Source organism: Erythrolamprus reginae, chromosome 5 (genome assembly GCF_031021105.1).
Source record: "Erythrolamprus reginae isolate rEryReg1 chromosome 5, rEryReg1.hap1, whole genome shotgun sequence".
Classification (NCBI taxonomy): Eukaryota; Metazoa; Chordata; class Lepidosauria; order Squamata; family Dipsadidae; genus Erythrolamprus; species Erythrolamprus reginae.
Genome location: NC_091954.1, coordinates 56672293 through 56694772, shown reverse-complemented (window position 1 = coordinate 56694772; position 22480 = coordinate 56672293). Strand labels below are relative to the sequence as shown.

Genomic DNA, 22480 nt, shown 5'->3' with positions numbered 1-22480 from the left:
TAAAAAATGATACGTTTTATCTAGTTTACTAGTCCTTATGTCCCTTTCTAAACCACAACAACTTTAAGATGTGTGTCTAGGGAATTATGGGCATTGAAGTCAATAGTCTTAAAGTTGCTAAAGTTGAGAAACGCTGCCTTAAACAACATATGTCATGGTCAGGGGTGGGTTTCTCCCAGTTTGGACCAGTTTGTCCAAACCAGAAGTGACCTGCTAATGATGTAACGATGATATCACCAAACCAGATTGGTCGGTGTTGGTCTGTGAGCGCCACCATCATTTTTTGGAATTTATTTGGAATTTATTTTATTTTATTTTTCCTTTTGAGCATGCACAGAATCCGAGTTCCATCACTGTGCGTGTGGCCTCCACCGCCCCCCCCCCCCACGGCATGGGAGGAAGCAAAATGGCAGTGAGGTAAGTTAGAACCCACCCCTGCTTCCAGGATCCACCCCACCCCCATGCCTCTTTTGGCTCCTAGGATAAAGTGACCAGATTTTAAGATTGGGAAAAAGGGACATCATGGGGGGGGGGGGACTAAAAAAAGTTTAGCCAAAAAAATTCCTTTTTTCTCTCTTCCTCCCTCCCTCTTTCTTTCTCTTCGTCCCTTCCTCTCTCTTTTCTCTCTCTTTCTTCCTCCTTATCTCTTTCTTTCTCTCTCCCTCCTTCCCTCTCTCCCTTTCTCTCTCTTGCTATCTCTTTCTTTCTTTCTTTTTCTCTCTCTCTCTTTCTCTCTTCTACACCACATTGCCGCCTCCCCCATTGCGGTGGGAAGGGTTTGGGCCCGAGGTGGGCCTGCAGGGGCAGCGGGGCTAGGAAACTCTGGTGTGCGAGGGGCAGTGGGGTGGACAGCAAAGGCGGCGGTGCCAAGCAGGGGTCAAAGTAGGAGTGGGAGGGTGCCGCCAGCAGCGGCACCGTGCAGTAGCCGGGGGCTGTGGCAGGGCAGTCAGCTGTGAGTGGGAGTGAGCAGGAGGCTGTGAGAGGAAGGCACCGATGGCAGCGGCTGGATGTGTTGCCGGACACTGTACACACTGGCACTGCACTGGGCATGGGCACGGGGCTGGCACTAGCCCACTGGCTGGGCCGGGACAGAGGTTAGGCAGCTGGGATGCCCACTGCTGGGCCCCAAAGCTCACCTGCCGCCACCGCCAGGGAAGCTCCAGCCGGGCGGGGCATGGCAGCTGTGGGAGAGGCCACTTCCAAAGCCGAATGGCAGAAGCTCAACGCCTCCCTGGAAGGGCTGTGAGCACGTTTGGCTCCAAACGTTTTGCAAACTTTGCCAGGCTTCGGGACGGAGGGGGGGAACCAGCTCCAAAATTGGGACATTTTTGAACCGCCATGGGATGCGGGAAAAATAATTGAAAAGCGGGACTGTTCTGCTGAAGTTGGGACACCTGGTCACCTTACCCTGGAGGCCATCTAGTCCAACCCTGTGCTGCAGCAGGAAACTTATTTTTGTGTCTCTAACAAAGAGAAAAATTGCCAGAAAGGAAATAGAGTCTATTAGGACAAGGCTGCCATGCATAGGAAGGCAGAGATAGTCCTTGACTTATGACCACAATTAAGCCCAAAATTTTGGTTCCTAATCAAGAGCATTGTTAATAGGTTTCATCTCATTTTACTCAATCCATCATGACATTTCCTGGCTCTATCAATAATGTGCAAGTTAGGGAAGAACATCTGAAAGCATGTGTAATGCTCTAATGTACAGAGGTTATGGTTACTTTGTGGCAGAAAGTGGACTCTGGATGTGTTTTTCCAAACGTAGTAAGTGAAGTTGAATGTGTAGTTTTAGAAGAGGGATGTGTGTGTGTGTGTGTGTGTGTGCATACACATACAATATATATAGTATATAATGTATATTTTGTATGTTATACAATATATAGTAGATAATATATATGTTCACATATAGCATACAATATGTCACAGAGTACACCCCCTCACATTTTGTAAATATTTAAGTATATCTTTTGATGTGATAACACTGAAATAATGACACTTGGCTACAATGTAAAGAATGAGTATACAGCCTGTATAGCAGTGTAAATGTGCTGTCCCCTCAAAATAATGCAACACACAGCCATTAATGTCAAAACTGCTGGCAACAAAAGTGAGTACAACCCCAAGTAATAATATTCCAATGGGACCCAAAGTGTCAATATTTTGTGTGGCCACTATTATTTTCCAGTACTGCCTTAACCTTCTTGGACATAAAGTTCACCAAAGCTTCACAGGTTGCCACTGGAGTCCTCTTCTATTCCTCCATGATGGCATCATGGAGCGGGTGTATGTTAGAAACCTTGCACACCTCCACCTTCCATTTCAGAATGCCCTACAGATGCTCAATAGGGTTTAGGTCTAGAAACATGTTTGGCCAGTTCATGACCTTTATCCTCAGCTTCTTTAGAAAGGCAGTGGTCATTTTGTAAGGGGTCATTATCATGTTGGAATACTGCCCTGCAGCCAGTCTCCAAAAGGAGGGGATCTGCTCTGCTTTTGTATGTCACAATACATGTTGGCATTCATATTCCCTCAATGAACTGTAGCTCCCCAGTGCTGGCAACATTCATGCAGTCCCAGACCATGACATTCACACCACCATGCTTGACTGTAGGCCACCACATACACTTGACACAATCTGTACCAAATAAGTTTATCTTGTTCTCATCGCATCACAGGACATGGTTCAAATAAGTTTATCTTGGTCTCATTAGACCACAGGACATGGTTCCAGAAATCCAAGTCCTTAGTCTGCTTGTCTGCAGCAAACTGTTTGCGGGCTTTCTTGTGCATCATCTTTAGAAGAAGCTTCCTTCTGGGATGACAGTCCTGCACAGGGGTGGGCTGCTAGCCGGTACACCTAGCTGGGCTCGTCTCCGCGGCTCTGGAGGTACCATGCGTATTTCAAGCAGAAATATGCTTCTGCGCCCATGCAGGCACCAAAATTGCGCACGGAGACGCAGGTGCACCTGTGTTTTGGTGAGGTTTTTTGCTTCTGCACCTCATGGTACCTCCAAAGTCATGGAGGAGAGCCCAATTGGGCCTTCCGGTTAGTAGCCCACCCCTTCAACCTCTGCAGCAATGCTGGAATATGTTCATACATCTATTTGCCAAAGCCAACCTCTGGATATGACGCTGAACAAAGGCATTCAACTTACTTGGTTGACCAGGGCGAGCTATACTACTTTACATTGTAGCCAAATGTCATTTCTTCCGTTTTGTCACATCAAAAATATACTTAAATATTTACAAAATATCAGGGGGTATATTCACTTCTGTGACATACTATATATATATATAGGATTAAATAGTATATTTTGGATAATCAATAGTAGTAAATAAACAGGAAAATTGTATCTCGGTGAGACCTTTGAAGTGAGGAGAGGCCAGGCACCCTAACACTTGATGTGAGTGATGTCAACTTGGCCTCGCCCACACAGCCACATGACCACCGAACAACCCCCACCCACTCACATGACCACAAAACCACTCCCGCCCAGTCACATGACTGCCAAACAACTCCCACCCAGTCACATGACCATGAAGGCATGCCCACCATCACAGAGTGGTGGTAAACCAATTTGAACCCATCTTTGAACATGGTGAAACATTCAAGGATTTATACAATCCATTTTACCAATGCATAATATGCTGCTTACCTTTTGATTTGTTTTTGTCAGTAAGGGCAGTCTAGACTGGAATCACCATGAACACCCAGAAGGTAGTTTCACAAACCCTCTTGTTTACAGAAATAATATTTTCCAATGTTCTGCATCTTACAGAAAATATTAAAAAGAAGTTTATTTATAGCAACAAAATATATGCGTATTTTAAAACTACCGGAATGGAGAAGGTTAATTTGGTAAAACATTGGACCATGGGAAAAGATTAATTCTTAGAAATTTTTTATTTTTATTTTTATTTATTTATTTTTGTCCAATACACAATAATACACAATGAAGGTTATAGAGGATATAGTAGAGAAGAAATATGAGATATAGGAGAGATTATAGAACAGGGGACAGAAGGCACTCTAGTGCGCTTATGTACGGCCCTTACTGACCTCTTAGGAATCTGGAGAGTTCAACTGTGGATAATCTAAGGGTAAAATGTTGGGGGTTAGAGTCCGGTAAAGAGTTCCACACTTCGACAACCCGATTACTAAAGTCATATTTTTTACAGTCAAGGTTGGAGCGATTAATATTAAGCTTGAATCTGTTGTGTGCTCTTGTGTTGTTGTGGTTGAAGCTGAAGTAGTCTTTGACAGGCAGGACATTGCAGCATATGATCTTGTGGGCAATACTTAAATCATGTTTAAGGCGTCGTAGTTCTAAGCTTTCAAGACCCAGGATTGTAAGTCTAGTTTCGTAGGGTATTCTGTTTCGAGTGGAGGATTCTGTGCATCCATCCTTCTGTCACAGTGCTGAACTCAATAAGGCCATAACCATATCAGAAAAACTGTGAAAATGCTATTAGTTTTAATAATATTATTTGGCCCCACAGATTTAAATTATTCCTAATTTATTCCTAATTTAAATTCTTAGATGTAAATTATTAACATAAATTTTGGAAGGTGAAAGGATACAGATGAAAAATTTCACATATAACAAGTTTGATAATTAATTGCTGCTTCACTTCTTTTACTGATTACATACTACACTTTAAAAATTATTTTATTATATAAGTGTTCCTAAATGTTCTGGGTTAATTGACAACTCAGTGGGTACATTAACTATATAAATTATGTTTTCAGCCTTATTGATGGCATAAAAGAACCTTAAATTCAATTTGTTCATACAGAATAATTCCACTTGTTTTCCCTTCCAAAATAATACAGTCCTCTTGCTTCTATCTCTTTCTCTAAAGGAATAAAAAATACCTTATTGTAATCATAGAGACGTATTCTGCATAAATGCACAACCACTGGGCACAAAATAATTCAAAACTGATCTGATAATGTTGGTACTATTTCTTCAAATGAAAGTTTTGGTAAACTTTGGTTGGTATGTTTGTTTTGCGTTTTTAAGGCTCGCCCCCTAGGTCTTGCCAAACGACATTGTCTAGTTGACAGAACCTGAAAAAGGCCGACTCTGTGGGACCTGACTGGTCACTTGGTTTTAGGAAGGCGGTCTCGAAGATATTCTGGTCCCATGCCATGTATGGCTTATATTGAAACTGAATATATTGTGAATCAGTATGAGGACACCATCCAAATTCTTTACAGGCAGAATATAATTTATAATGCCAAATGTTAGATAGGATCCCAAATCCAAACATTTGATAAAATCAATTGCAGAGAGGTATCTGCTAATAGTCTGCAGGTATCATATTTGTCTGGGAACAAAAATCCCAGAAACTATGAAACATTCTTTGACCCCTGTGATATTTTAAATCACTTTTTCCTGAATTATAATTCAGTCTAAAAATTAGTTTCAGTTATTGCATAAATGTATCCTATTGGAATCTGAACTTAGTCGATACTTAATACCAAATATGTACTGCCTAATGGTGGATTTTCAGATCACATACTTGGCCTTTATATGGACCAGCAAAAACAATGCTGTAAAAACTGATCAGGCCAGGACAAATCCCAAATCTGATGTGCTTTACATTTACACAAATATGTCTGCTCCCCATGTACTTAATCATTTTATTTTATCACATTAACAGTTACAAAGATTGGTAACATTGGAAAGGACTCTTAGATGCAGTTTCAAAAATATTGGACACCTTGGAATTTTGTGTGGAGCTGGTATGACAGGAGCATATAACACCCCCCTGGGCCCATAGGACCCTGAACCACTTAGGATAAGGATAAGCAACACACAGCCTTCCTGATGATGTAGAACTATATTACTCTTTGTCCCTCGTTTTATTTAGCATGATGATTAGGAGTGAAATTCTGCAGCACTGATTCATAATCTCTAAAAGGCAAAGGACTTCAAACAATTCTACTCATCTAAGTCCCTGCCTTCTATGAGACATGTTGTGAGCTCTTGTATTTTCATTTAATATTCATATTCATTAAAAAATGAACTATACGAAACCTACACCCACGCTACAGACCAAATACAACCACTACCCAGAAGCCAGACCACAACAGAATCTCCAACTGCTGCACCCCCCTCCAACACGCACACAAAGCAAACGGACATACACCATAAACACATGACCAGACCACAAATTCGTAGCCAAATCAAAACCCAGGATGTTACACCACAGACATACATTATAAAACAGCTGACTAGACTGCAGACTCCAACTACTCAGGATATCACTCCTAATCCACAAACATCATCTAATCAGCATACATCAATTGCATCAATTACTCAAGATGTTACCCCACCAACTAACCAGGAAGTTTCAACACAGCTTGCAGCAACTCAGCCAGCACTCCACACCTACCCATCAGTATTTATAGAGGGAAGACAGCTCAGACCACACTTTGTTCGCTCTAGAGGCTAAATAGTTTGTTCATATAATTGCAGGTATGCATTCTCTGGAAGCAAGAAGAATTCGTTGTCACAGTGTTAAGTGAATCATTGCAGTTGTTAAGTTAGTGGCACGATTGTAAAGTGAATGTGACTTCCCTATTGATTTTGTCCATCAGACAGTCATAAAAAGAAAATTACATGACACTGGGACACTGCAATAATCATAAATACAAATCAGTTGCCAAGAGTCTGAATGTTGGTTGTGTGACCATGGGGATGGTACAAGGTCATAAGTATGAAAAACGGTCATAAGTCACATTTTTTAGTGCTGTTGAAACTTTGAACGATCATTAAATAAAGAAAATAACATGTAAGTGGTTACTATGAATGTGTATGTGTATCCTTCCAACCACTTATTCCCAGGAACTCTTTGGACTAAGCACAATTTTACTAATAGTCTTAACAAAACAAACCCTACAGGCTCTGATCCAGCAAAAACATACATCTCTGTGTTAATATGACATGTTAAATAAAACGATATTGGGTTGATGTAATGGTTTAGCTATGTATTTGATATTGCCTTAGAACTGATAGATGAGACATTTCATATCCTATTCTCCCCTCCCACACAAAACTTTTTATTTTGTTTCAGATATTAAGCTATGTCACTTAGATACAAGAAGCTAACATTCATTAGTTGATCCACGCTGAACTTCAGTTATTGTTTTGTTCATGAAGTATTGTTTAATAAATACCATGTTAGTGAATGATATATATGCTAATGTGGCGATAATAAGATGCCACAATTATACCACACATTTAACAGATTGTATTATTTTATCCTTGAACATTACAGAGATTTTAAAACTGCTATAATAATTTCATAGATGGGTTAGTTCAGGTATGTAAGTATCTAATCTCATCAAAACATCTTTTTAAAAGGAGGACAGAATGTTGCTCCTGCAAACAAGTTAATTCATGCAGTTTTAGAATTGCTCATTGCATAGTAATGGAGCTAAGCTATTAAAAAAAAAAGAATAGCAGAGGAGTGGCCAGATCATTTAAAAAAAACAGGTAGATTGCATTGTGGGAATAGTAATTTTTACACAATAGAAATGTAATAGCACTAATCTGTCAAAGCTACTAGCAATTACTAAGAACTAAAATATTTGTTGATAAGCTTGAACAGTTTCCACAGTGAAGAATGCATGTTTACACCTACCCACCCATGATAGTCAGTGTTGACTTGTGTTCTCAATATCAAAAAGTTTTTATGAAGTAAGCAGAGAGAAAAAGACAGATACACAGTTTCTGCCACCATTCAAAATGGAGTCAATCTATTATCTAAGAACAAGCATACTGAAGTGATCATACTGTCAGAAACAATATTAGCAAGCAGATGTGTTTCTATTATCTGAGATGGCAGTGTCAAAATCAGGTACAAAGCACAAGGATGGGGAAAGCTATTTTATCTCTCATGGGCTTTTGCAATTCATTTCTATGCTAGATGAAATGCAAATTAAACACTGTACTTTCCACAGTTTGATAGGTGCATACAAACTCACTGTTAGTATATAATAGAAAAAAACTATTGGGAGTCAAAACATGATTAACTCCATCATGTAAGTTGGTGTGATGATAATAAAGTCTTACAGTAGAAGAAAGGCCATACTTTGTCTACTAAGCTCTAAGAAGAAGAAATTACTACAATTTTGGGTTTCCCCAACTTAATCATGTTGCTGGGAATTCTTGCAGTTGCCTTCAAAGATGAGAGAACCAAATTGCTCAAGATTTTGAAAAATTTGTGAGAGGAGACAAACATGGAAACCATTGTTATGGCAGTTCGTTTTGTGAAATATGAACTCTTCCTGACTCTTTATTTTTAAATAAAATTATAGCTTTGGCTGATATGGAAAGCAGATAATTATGGAGATAAGATCAATATAAAGAGACGTAGCTATTTTCTGAGGTGGGAACTTCCTGGTTCATATTTAAACCTTTTCAAAAATTGTAGTCATGCAACAGTTATCTGTGAAAGAAATTATGGTAGAGAATACAAAACAATTTGTTCTCCATAGTTAGATTTCTAAACAGGTACTGCTATTTCATGAAAACATTGTGTTCCCTTCCCAAAATTAACATTTGCATTCATTAACTGATGTTATTCAATCAGTTCAAATGCAAATAATATTTATGATGGTTTATCATCTTGCAATGAGCTGAGCAAGGGTGTTACAGAAGGAATGTGAAGGAATCCTGCCTGTAACTCTATAGGAGCAGAGGTGCTTAACATCATCCTTATGTTGGAAATGCAAGAAGAAACAGGGAACATACTATAATTTATGGTGGACCTGTACATGTGCTCAAAAATTTTGGACAGAAGTTAAAAGAATAATGGACCAAGTCATTTCGACAAAGATCATAATCAAACCAGAAGTGTTTCTTTTAGGCATTTTTAGACAGAAACTAAACAAAGAAGACAAATACCTTGCTATCCAAATATTGACGGCCGCCAGATTAACATATGCACAACAATGGAAAAAAGAAGACACCCCGACAAATTTGACCATTATTAGCAAAATCATGGAATGTGCCGAATTAACAAAAATAACAATGGAAATACAAAATAAAAACGATTCAGAGTTCTACAAGGCCTGGGAGAAATGGTACAGATGGTTATCAAACTTCAAAAGCAATAAAACAAAAAAACCATAAATTAAAAGAAAGAAATATACAATAGAAATCACGACCAAAACCAATACAATCTCTGTCCGAGTTCAATCCATTCGATAATTATTAACAATTTACCAATACCATAACTCACAAGTATCTCTTACCTACAAAATTAACAAACATAACCAAACTAAGTCGTTATAATGTATATTCCTGCTAGTTTGCAGGTACTACCCCTCCCCCTTTTCTTTCTTCTTTCTTCTTTCTTTCCTCTTCCCTTTCTTTCTCTCTTTTCTTTTCCTACCTCATCTACAATCTCTACTACAATATCTATTTATCAATGCATAAAAAGTAAAGCACTATGTTACCCCTAAATTACTATACCTTACAGATATAAGATTATGTAAATATGATTACTGAATATTGTTACTTCTATATTTGAAATGAATATACAACAATATATATATATGCTACCGTATAAAAAGACTGTTTACCCCATCCCCTTCCCATTTTTCTTTTTGTATTCCCCTTCCCCTTCCCCATTCTTAATAAATTAATAAAGTATATATATATTTTTAAAAACATCATCCATTTTTTCAAGCACACTGAGTGTTTCAAATTAGTGAGGAGACACTGATTGCTGTAAATTGCTAAGGAAATAAGGGATCGGTTTGGAAGTGCACAGTCAACATTAAGGGATAATTGTAACCATGCGCGGATTGCTATTACTGGCTGCTACCAGTGCGCTGCACTTACAGTTTCAGTTGTCTTGTGTGCATGTGTCCCCAGCATGGTTTTGCTTCTGCACATGTGCACAAAGCAGAAAATATGAAAAATTAAAGAAAAAAGATGGCGATCCCCGAAGGACAGATACCGGAATGGTTGCATGCAAATTGCGCAATCTGGTGGACTCTACCAGTGCGCAGTCGCCTACTGCACCCGAAGCAACCCACCCCTGGTTGTAACACAACCAAGGTCATTCCCTCCTATGTAGGTAAATAGCTAGGTTACTGTTCTCATTGGTTGGCAAGACTAATTTTACATATAAAGCTGTGTTTTGTTATTGAACTATGATGATCCCTACCCAAATTATTCAAGTTTCATCCAGAATAATTGTTCTGGCTCTGAAAAATAAACAACATTACAACACAAGTGCAAGCAAACTGTGTACATAGTTGTATATAGCTTCAGGATTAGTAAACAATATTTTAACATAGTATAGTAAATGTTATTGCTGATGGAACAGCAACATCAAGATATGAGAACAAACTTATAGGTCAAGAATCAAACTGTTAGTAACAAAATATACTTTTACAAAATCCAATCACACACATGCCTAGATCAGAATTTGTTCCAGCTAAGTAAATGTGTCCTTTTCTGTAAAACTTTTTAATAAGTCTGCACTTCTATTTCTATTAGTTTTTTTCTCATCATTTCTTCCCACTTAGGACTGTATTATTATAACTTGTTGCTTGTATCCTAAGATTTTTATTAATATTGATTGTTTCTTCATTACTTATTTGACCACTGTGACAATAATTAAATGTTGTACCTCGTGATTCTTGACAAATTTATATTTTCCTTTATGTACACTGAGAGCATATGCACCAAGACAAATTCCTTCTATGTCCAATCACACTTAGCCAATAAAGAATTATATTCTATTCTGTACATCCATTTCAAAGCTAAGGGACTTATTTGCTTATTGCCTCTTTTTTTACCACCATTGCAATTAATGAACCATAATTTATGATGTTTATGTTATCCATGAACTAGGCCACTATGTCGTATTTAAGGAAATATAGTTCAGTATCAGTATGTCATATAAACCAGTGTTATACATACTGTATCAGGCTATAGCTCAGAATCATTTCTGAAATCCACTTCTCTTGACCAAACAGCGTTATCATTGGATTATATACAGAATCATCAACTTTCATATTATACTGTTTTGCTGACCATACCAACACATGATCAATCTTTAAACTGTATTCTGCTTCTGTAATGATGATAGAAATGATATGTGGATGATACTTATAGTATATCTCAACTATGAGCTAAACTAATGTGATTGAGGTCATGTTGTGGTTTTTGACTAATATGGAGCGGAAAAATAAAATAAGGCATAATCTCAGCAAATTAGAGAAGCTGTGGTTTAGAAGCTTTCAGATACAAGAGACCATGTTTGATTCTTGGTAGGTTCACACTGCTTGGTAAAAGTTATTGGTAACCTGGAAATTCTGAATTCTCAGACCCTGCTTAACAGCAGGTGATGTTTACAGTATATCTAGAAATCTCTTTACACAATTATAACTTCTGCAACTGTCATACACTTTCCTGAACTGAAATATAACAACTCACGTTGTAGCTATTCCTTGTCGAGCTAAGGCAACCTGCTTCCTTGAACTACCACTTATAAGCTTCAACTTACTCAGACCACAACAATACTAATATTGCTGCATGTTTGGGGGTATAAGACATATACTTGAGAAATTCCACTTGTTATATTTACTTCTTGGTGCAAGTCAAGTTCTGGTTGTCATTTTCAAAATTCTACATGACCTAAGACATGGGTATCTCCAGATTACCAACTTGCAGTGGTTACTGTTAAAGAAGATCTGACACAGTGAACATTTGCCATGTCCCTCCTTCTAGGTAGTATCATCTTTATAATCATGGGGATAAGCCTTGTCAATCATAACGTCTGTAATAGGGAAGAGCATTTCTTTCGAGATTACATTGGTTCAGCTTGTTGATTTTTTTAAAAAGCCATTAAAACTTGGTTATTCCTGTTCTGCCGGAGTGTTTCAACCGCATGTAATTACAGAGTAATTAGTCCAGGAAGACACACACCACACGATAAAAGGAAAACCCAAAAGTTTTTATAAACAGAAAAACAGAAACAGTTCCCTTTTTAAATGTCAAAGGGATTTTCTGGTACACACAAGGCACAGGTTAAATGCAATCCAATTGCTCACCCAATAACTGGGAAATTGAGTCCAATTCTAAAGTCCAGAGAGTCCACACACAATCTTGAACAGCACAAAAACCACGATCTTGACGAAACAATGAATCAGATAAACTGCCATGAGGCTAAAACACCAGGTTGCACTTTTATCTGTAGCACTAATTACAGCAGCCCCACCCAACCACAGATGGCCTCATTTTCTCTTGTAATAATCCTTCAGTTGTTGTCTCCTATGCATCACTCTACGCATGCGTGGATGTGTCATTAATTCTTGTTCAGAATGCAAGGATGATACAGATGATTGATCTCCTCCTGGGCTGTCTGCCAAACTCTCCTCTTCCCTGTCACTCATGCCTCCTTGGTCAGAGGAGGCTTCGTCGGCAGATTCCATCAGGAGCAAAACACGTCCAGAAGCTGAATTTCTGGCTGTGCATGCAGTTGCCATCTTGTTTCCAGCTTTAAAAAAAAGGTGGGGGTTTTTTGCCACTGCGGATGCACTTGTGCACTTTGCGTGTGTGACCCCGTAGCATGGGAGGAAGCAAACAGTCAGCTAGGTAAGTTAGAACCCACATGCATACATGCACCACAAAAACACACACAAAAATTGTGGTTTTGTGTCTGGTTATTCCTCTGCCATGTGGATTAAGTTTTTTCCGCCCTGTAATCTGTTTAGTTCTTATGATTCACTTTTTTAAAGTCACTTGGAATCTCTTCTGATTGAAGAGCACAAATAAATAAGTAGCTTTATTTCTAACAAGGGGAAATAAAGGAACACTATAATTAAACATAAAAATTAAACTTTACAAAAATCAGTATGAAAATCTGTATCTAATGTTCACATCATACCATGTTCCAATTTGTCACCCCATCAATATGAATGACTTACCTATTTATTTATCGGATTGATTGATAGATTGATTGATGTGCTACCCATGTCATCTCTTATTAACATGCTTAATTAGGCTTAGAAGCTCTGTTGAAACCTTTACAGATAAACAGATAGGTAGATAGGTTTTTATTCCTTCAATCTTTGACACCCATAGCTACATTGAACCGCCATACTACTGGTGAGAGATCAAGTTGTCTAGACTCTATACAGAAGATGCCAAATGTCCTGGGCTATCACCAAGGCCTGTGCAAGACCCAATTCATTTAGCCTCTCATTTTTAGGCACAATGGAGATTGCTGCCCTAATTGTTCCTATGGGTAAGATTATCTGCCAATCGAATTAGCTTCAGTGCATCATCTTGTCCTTTGCATCTGATAATAAACTTTTTTCACCCTTCCCTATTTGTCTGCATGGAGGTATAGGATGTGGGATCCAGAAAGAAGGCTGCTTGAAGGCTATCTTCTTACCTTTAAATAATAATATAATAATTAATAATAATTTATTAGATTTGCATGCCGCCCTTCTCCGAGGACTCAGGGCGGCTCACAAAATGGAGAGTGATGGAACAATTGGGTTCTCCTTTTCCACACAGTCTTCCACACTGGGAAAATCAAGAAGTAGAGAAGCACAAGTTTATAGTTATAGTTTATTAGATTTGTATGCCGCCACTCTCCGAAGACTAAGGGCGGCATACAAGACTTTATTCAGTATAGTTCTGAGGTTCACTTGTGAGGTAGAATATCAATATCATGTTACTATTATTCACACATTCATTGAAGGGAGATGAGATGGTGCTTGAACAGTTCCAGGACATCAGGGTTTAGGAGGCGCAGAAGATTCTAAACCAGACATTCTGAAACTTGGCAACTTTAAGACTTGTGGACTTTAAGCAATGCTATGGTGAATTCTGGAGAATACTGGAGAATTCTGGGAGATGAAGTTGGTAAGTCTTAAAATTGCTGAGTTTGGGGACTCCTGCTCTAAACTAAGTTTTACCTTTCCCTTCCAATCTGAAGGGATCAGAAATTATTAAATGGCACATTCCAAAATCTGTATTGTCTGTTCACGATATGAACTATTGGACAAAGCTGGGGAGCTATGGAAGTAGAATCCATTCACACTTTCCCTGAAGGAAATATAATTATTAACAGTAATAATAATAATAATAATAATAATAATAATAATAATAATAATAATTTATTAGATTTGTATGCCACCCCTCTCTAAGAACTTCACATACATTTATATGCTTGACTCAGAATAAAACCTAGGTTTTTAATTTTACTTTCCGATGTACATGGAGAAACCGGCTGTAATAAATGGATACATGTTTTGGCCATTCCTTTGTCTTCATATTAGGAGGCACCTTAAGCAGTAAATTTAGTGCTGGAATATTCATGTCAGCAACACTCACTGTTGATAATCTTTCTGGTGACTTCTGCAGAATGCCTCACAAATTAGATAAATGGTCTGTAAGGAGGATAATGATGTTCTAAACTTACCATGACCTCTTTCCCCTTCTTTTGATTATTGTAAATTTGATCATTTATCACATCCTTGATTTTGACTGTTTCTTAATGAGAACATATTTTGGAATCAGTGTTTCATTTATTCAGATTTTATAGGAGAGTCATTTGTGTTGTAATCCAAGCAATTGCCAGTTTGTAACAAAAACAGTGCTTAACAGAAAAATAGGGAAGGGGGAAGAATAACAGTACATCCATATTGGTATTATTCACTTTTTAAAAAGTTTTTGTGTGTGTATGCAGTTATATATTGGATAGAAGAAGATATAAACTTTGTGATGAACATCTATTTATTGTCTGCTCTTATCATTGATGTTTTAAATAATTTCAAAATTATTTAAAACATCAATTATAAAAGCAGAGAATAAAAAATCCTTCAGACATCATGTAACTAGCATAATGTCTCCTTTTAAATCAGAAATTATTCCTATTGAGCCCTTGGAGAATTGGTGATACCCGTTTGCTACCTCCCTTGCCATGTGGGCGTGCCACCTGTATGTAAGCATGCGCAATGAAAAAAATTCCTGAAAAATCCCCCCCCCCCAAAAAAAATCTGAAAACAAGATGATGCCACATGCATAGTGCAGAAACTCAGAAAAAAACCCTGGAAAAAAATTTTCCCCACAAAAATACATTTTAAAAAAAAGATGGCGGCACCCATGGACTGGCACTGACCAATCTGATTCCATGACATCATCATGATGTCACTAGCAGTTTGCTATTGGTTTGGATGAACCAGTCCGAATCTGGAGGAACCCACCTCTGTATCAGATATTGTTGAATCAGATTAATCAAGGGTCTGTCTTGATATAAGACAGCTGTCAGGCTCTCTGAACCAAGAGCCAGAAGAAAATCTCTGACTTTGCATGCTTTAATTTGCCTCTTAGGTTTAGATGACTGAATTTGATCACATGAGATAGCATTGCTAGATATTGCAAACTAGAAATAAGTCCTATTGGATAATTAGTTGTCATTTGCCAGTATGAAAGTGCTGGCCCAGAAAGTTTAAATCCACCCTTTTCCTAGCTTTTCTCCCATTTCAGTGAACTCTGCCCTTAGCTTCAAGACCTTGAAGTCAAGCAGTTATTAATTGTTGATATAAATGACATTTTGCCTTGCAAATTGCTGGTTTTTGATCTGCTTACAGCAGCACTCTGGATTCCACGTGGAACAAAACAATAATTATAAATTGTTCTAAATTATATATTTTCTGTAACCTCATGGGTGCCTGAATCTGTCAGAGTGACATTAAAAATTAATTAAGTAGCAATTAGTTTGTTTCCTGCTGTTCAATTAATTTAAAAAACATATAAAGAATATAATGATTGGTTTTTGTACAGTATTTTGGTAATGTTACATTTAATTTTTATTAGATTAATAGCAAATTGTTATTTTTGTCATGTGTTGTAATCTATCTTTAATGCACAGAACATATAGTTCATTTATTTGTTTGTTTGTTTGTTTGTTTGTTTGTTTGCCAAACAAGTATAGTATTATAGTATGCATTAACATAACATAACATAACATAACATAACATAACATAAGTAGAACATAGTAATAGAAAGGATAATAAGACAGTAGGACAGGGACAGTAGGCACAAAAGTGCACTTATGCACGCCCCTTACAGACCTCTTAGAAAAGGGGAGAGGTCAATTGTAGATAATGTAAGGTTGAAGATTTTGGGGTTGTGGGAAGCAACAGCAGAGTCATGTATTGAGTTCCAGGCGGTGACCACTCTATTGTTGAAATTGTATTTTCTGCAGTCTAGTTTGGAGTGATTTACATTCAGTTTGCATCTATTATATGCGCTTTTGTTGTTGTTGTTAAAGGTGAAGTAGTCACTGACAGGGAGTACATTATGATGTATGTTAAATCAGTTTGATCAGTTCTGAGACAACATAGTTGTAAATATTGGTGGGGAATTCCAGGAATTGAATTGAATATATTGTGGAATCACATCACATCTTAATATTGTTGAGATTCAGAAACTCTGTTCAGAATACATCTTATATTATCTGGGTTTGATTGCCATACCTGGCATAGAATCTAAAATATCTGAAATGTTCAGGAGCGCTTGTTTCTTTCTCTTTGTCTTTTTCTTATCATTCACTCGCCCATGTGCCATCAAGTTATTTTTATTTTCAACTTGTATATAACTTGTATACTTGTACTTTTCACTTTACTCTGTACTCCCAATACTTCCCTCTCCTCTTCATGTCCCCCTCTTCTCTGCTTATTTATCATACTTCTTTAATTATATCCAGGGTTGTACACTTCTCCAGTCCTATTTATAATTGATGGCCAACCTGATTTCATGTTTCCTCTCATCCTAGCTGAAGATCCAGCCATCCTTTGTTGATTGTTGTTGTTATGGCAGCAAAGAGAAATAAGAATTCAACAGAAGTTCAGAAGAGACTATGATTGGGTTTGTGAGATAAAGTGTCAGACTGACACACAGACACACAAACACACACAGCATAGAGGAATGCATATATTAGTTAAGTGGCTAATACCAATAGGTATTACAGTGTTCCCTCGATTTTCGCGGGGGATGCGTTCCGAGACCGCCCGCGAAAGTCGAATTTCAGCGAACTAGAGATGCAGAAGTAAATACAGTAATACCTCATGATACGAACTTAATTGGTGCAAGGAGGAGGTTCGTAAGACGAAAGGTTCGTAAGACGAAACATTGTTTCCCATAGGAAACAATGTAAAGTCAATTAATCCGTGCAACCAAAAAAAACCCCGCAGAAAAACGGCTTTCGGCGACTGCTGGGAAGCCGCGCGGCTGTTTTAAAAGATGACAGCCGGCCTGGGGGGCTTCCCAGCACCCCCCCGAACCCAGATTCGGGGTTCGGGGGGTGCTGGGAAGCCCACCAGGCCGGTTGCGACCTTTTAAAAGAGCCGCGCCGCTTCCCATCTGTCTCCTGAAGCCGAACGGCAAAGCCGAACTTCTGCATTTGGCTTCAGGAGACAGCTGCGAAGCGGCGCGGGTGTTTTTAAAGGTCGCAGCCGGCCTGGGGGGCTTGCCAGCAACCCCCGAACCCGGGTTCGGGGTTCGGGGGGTGCTGGTAAGCCCCCCAGGCCGGCTGCATCCTTTTAAAACACCCGCGCCACAACGCGGAAGTTCAGCTTTAGCGTTCGGCTTCAGGAGACAGATGGGAAGCGGCGCGGCTCTTTTAAAAGGTCGCAGCTGGCCTGGGGGGCTTGCCAGCACCCCCCGAACCCCGAACCCGGGTTCGGGGGGCTGCTGGCAAGCCCCCCAGGCCGGCTGCGACCTTTTAAAACACCCGCGCCGCTTCGCCGCTGTCTCCTGAAGCTGAACGCTAAAGCCGAACTTCCGCGTTCGGCTTCGGGAGACAACTGCGAAGCGGCGCGGGTGTTTAAAAGGTCGCAGCCGGCCTGGGGGACTTCCCAGCACCCCCCCGAACCCCAAACCCGGAAGTTTGGCAAAAGTTCAGGGTTCGGGGGGGTGCTGGCAAGCCCCCCAGGCCGGCTGCAACCTTTTAAAACACCCGTGCCGCTTCGCAGCTGTCTCCCGAAGCCGAACGCGGAAGTTTGGCTTTAGCGTTCGGCTTCGGGAGACAGCTGGGAAGCGGCGCGGGTGTTTTAAAAGGTCGCAGCCGGCCTGGGGGGCCTCCCAGCACCCCCCGAACCCCGAACCCGGAAGTTCGGCAAACGTTCGGGGTTCGGGGTGGTGCTGGCAAGCCCCCCAGGCCGGCTGCAACCTTTTAAAACACCCGCGCCGCTTCGCAGCTGTCTCCCGAAGCCGAACGCGGAAGTTCAGCTTTAACATTCGGCTTCAGGAGACAGATGGGAAGCGGCGCGGCTCTTTTAAAAGGTCGCAGCCAGCCTGGGGGGCTTGCCAGCACCCCCCGAACCCCGAACCCGGGTTTGGGGGGGTGCTGGCAAGCCCCCCAGGCCGACTGCGACCTTTTAAAACACCCGCGCCGCTTTGCAGCTGTCTCCTGAAGCCGAACGCTAAAGCCGAACTTCCGCGTTCGGCTTCGGGAGACAGCTGCGAAGCGGCGCGGGTGTTTTAAACTGTCGCAGCCGGCCTGGGGGGCTTCCCAGCACCCCCCCGAACCCCGAACCCGGAAGTTCGTCAAAAGTTCGGGGTTCGGGGGGGTGCTGGCAAGCTCCCCAGGCCGGCTGCGACCTTTTAAAACACCCGCGCCGCTTCCCATCTGTCTCCTGAAGCCGAACGCTAAAGCCGAACTTCCGCGTTCGGCTTCGGGAGACAGCTGCGAAGCAGCGCGGGTGTTTTAAAAGGTCGCAGCCGGCCTGGGGTGCTTGCCAGCACCCCCCCCCCGAACCCCGAACCCGGAAGTTTGGCAAAAGTTCGGGGTTCGGGGGGTGCTGGCAAGCCCCCCAGGCTGGCTGCGACCTTTTAAAACACCCGCGCCGCTTCACAGCTGTCTCCTGAAGCCGAACGCTAAAGCCGAACTTCCGCGTTCAGCTTCGGGAGACAGCTGCGAAGCAGCGTGGATGTTTTAAAAGGTCGCAGCCGGCCTGGGGGGCTTCCCAGCAACCTCCCGAATCGAACCCGGGGTTCAGCAAAATTTTGCCTCTTCTTATGAACTTTGTTCGAGTTACGAACCGGCGTTCGGGAGGCTTCTGGGAAGCCCCGCCGCCCGGCTGTTACCTTTTAAAACAGCCGCGCGGCTTCCCAGCAGTCTCCGAACGCCGGTTCGTAACTCGAAAAAAGTTCGTAAGAAGAGGCAAAATTTTTCTGAACCCCGGGTTCGTATCACGAGTTGTTCGTAAGACGAGGGGTTCGTATCTTGAGGTACCACTGTACACTATTTTTGGCTATGAACAGTATCACAAGCCTTCCCTTCACACTTTAAACCCCTAAATTGCAATTTCCCATTCCCTTAGCAACCATTTAGATTATTACTCACCCTGTTTATTTATTAAAGTTTATTTAAAAAAATATTTATTAAAGGCAAACAAAAGTTTGGCAATGACATATGATGTCATCGGGCGGGAAAAAACGTGGTATAGGGAAAAAACCCATGAAGTATTTTTTAATTAATATTTTTGAAAAACCGTGGTATAGTCTTTTTGCGAAGTTTGAACCCGCGAAAATCAAGGGAACACTGTATCTCTATTCAGGATAGGTTCTTCTCGGTTTGAACCAGTTTGGCTGAACCAATACTGACCTGCTGGTGACATCACAATGATGTCACTAAACTGGATAGGTCAGTGCCAATCTGTGGACACTGCTATCTTTGTAAGAAACTTTTTTTGAATGTTTTTGAATGTTTTTAATTTTTTTATTTCTTCTGAGCATGCACAGAAGCTGAGTTTCATTTTATTTTTGGCTTTTTAAAAATTATTATTATTACTGGGCAGTTTTGTACTGTGCCTGCGTAAGTGCCCACAAGGTGCAGACACATGGTGCATGAGGAAGTAAACTGGCAGCGAGGTAAATTGTAACCCACACCTCTATTACCTCTAACCACAGGGCTGTTGTTATAAGGATAAAAGGAGAAGAGAGCCTTGAATTATCAGAAAAAATACAATATAAACACATCACAGTCTCTGCATTAGGGAATGCACAACATGCTACATTGGAATTAGCTCTCTAAAGTATCCTGCTTTTAAAAAAGGACGATAAGGTAACTTTGCACCATTATTCATATTTTATTTTGGAAGATATTTCTACCTCTTGAAGGAGAGAATTAATATTGGCCATGTATTCTCTCGATCCTCTGAAACGGTTTATTTTTTTAATGCTTGTGCAACAATGATAGAAATAAGCCAAAAATAGCACAAAGATAAAAAGACATGCATTGTCGAAGATGAGAAAAACAAAAACAAAAAACAAATAGAATGTAGGGTGGGGGGATTAAGTAAAAATTAATCTTTATTATCTACCAATTGGTCCAAAATCAATAGCCTCATTTGCATCCATTTTTAAAATATAATCACCTTTTTACCAATTGTTAACGTCGGTAAAGTTTTCCCATTAAGTCAATTGACCATGGGGAAAACATGATGCTCTTAAAAGTCTATGTGCAATTCTACTCAGAAGTAAGTCTCATTCAGTTGAAATGGCATTTACTTTTAATTGGGCCAGAACATTATTGCAAGCTTAATTTTCTTTCTCTCAATACTGACACTGATTGGAGCAGGACCAAAACGTATAGAATAGATCATAACTTTAACATCAAGAGGTCCTGGGTTCAATTTGTGACATTTCAATGTATGAATAGAGGGGAGAATTATTTAAAATCCATGAGCACTACTGCCCATGAGTGGCCAAAACCAAGCTCTGTAATACAGTGGTACCTCAAGATACGAACCCCTCGTCTTACGAACAACTCGTAATTCGAACCCGGAGTTCAGAAAAATTTTGCCTCTTGTTACGAACTTTTTTTGAGTTACGAACCGGCGTTCGGAGACTGCTGGGAAGCCGCGCGGCTGTTTTAAAAGGTAACAGCCGGGCGGCGGGGCTTCCCAGAAGCCTCCCGAACGCCGGTTCGTAACTCGAACAAAGTTCGTAAGAAGAGGCAAAACTTTGCTGAACCCCGGGTTCGGTTCGGGAGGTTGCTGGGAAGCCCCCGAGGCCGGCTGCGACCTTTTAAAACACCCGCGCCGCTTCGCGGCTGTCTCCCGAAGCCGAACGCGGAAGTTCGGCTTTAGCGTTCGGCTTCAGGAGACAGATGGGAAGCGGCGCGGGTGTTTTAAAAGGTCGCAGCCGGCCTGGGGGGCTTGCCAGCACCCCCCCGAACCCCGAAATTTTGCCGAACTTCCGGGTTCGGGGTTCGGGGGGTGCTGGCAAGCCCCCCAGGCCGGCTGCGACCTTTTAAAACACCCGCGCTGCTTCGCAGCTGTCGCCGAAAGCCGTTTTTTTGCGGGGGTTTTTTTGGTTGCACGGATTAATTGACTTTACATTGTTTCCTATGGGAAACAATGTTTCGTCTTACGAACCTTTCGTCTTACGAACCTCCTCCTTGCACCAATTAAGTTCGTATCATGAGGTATTACTGTATACTGGTCAAATTTCCTCTATTATTTATATGTTAAATGAAGCATCTGAATATAGATTGCAGCTCATGAAATCTTGTTCCAAAATATATTGCCTAAGTCGCATAATTAAATATGTTTTTTCATTACTGTAAATGGCTACTTATTCCTGTATACCAGATGTGGTCTTTGAAATGGGGACTTAAATATTTTCTTGGCATGGTAAAATGTGTCAAGGATTGTTTTTAATTGACTGCCTGGATAACTTTGTCTCAATAAGGAATAGTCATGCAGCAATCATTGTTCCTGCACATTCTTTTATATAAGCCTACTTCCAAGAAACTCCGTTTCTAAATATTGCTAAAGAGAGTGCTTTTTTAAAAAAAAAACAAACCACCAAACTCTTCAGATGTATTTGAAGTTCATCCATCAGTCGTCTTATCTCAGGCATGTCACCAAAAGACTCTTTGCCACTGAAACTTAATCTGTACCACATGTGATAGTGCGTGGGTGTCTACAGTGCATGTCTGCGATCATCTAAGCAACTGTGTTAGTCTATCCACTTTAATTTCATTCATTCAAGGTGACCTGCTTGTTCTTTTGCCGTTTTGGTGACAGGTTTTGAATATATGATGAAATGAAAAGTTTGACTGGCAACATGATTACAAAATCCACAGTCTCTTATCAGGTTAACATAACTGTGCAGTAACCTAGGTAGTCTCCTTGAGTAGGTACCCACAATAATATAGTTAGTAGGTAACAGCAGGGGTGGGTAGCAAGCAGGACAGGATGGAACGCGGAAATGAAGATGTGTGCACAGTTCCAGCTGATCGGTGGCTGTCACTTCCTGGATTACACCAGCTCTCATTTTTTTCCCTTGCTGCTGTTGCTGCATCTAAGCTCCTTGGCTTTTTCCTCTTTTCTCCTGCCTGGCTCCCCTCCAGCGTCACTGGGCACGCTTTTCAAATGCGCCACTTCCCCAGGCAGCCGGCTTCACCTCCTCCTCCTGGAGCA

General features: G+C 40.6%; 1 long non-coding RNA gene across 1 annotated transcript in view; it reads right to left on the bottom strand.

Annotated features, from left to right (window-relative positions):
- LOC139168428 (uncharacterized) overlaps positions 1-22480 on the bottom strand; it is a 28606-nt gene that overhangs the window by 2631 nt on the left and 3495 nt on the right. Inside the window, exon 2 of the long non-coding RNA XR_011559290.1 lies at positions 3660-3775. This is a non-coding gene — a long non-coding RNA (uncharacterized lncRNA). The remainder of the gene's footprint in view (positions 1-3659; positions 3776-22480) is intronic.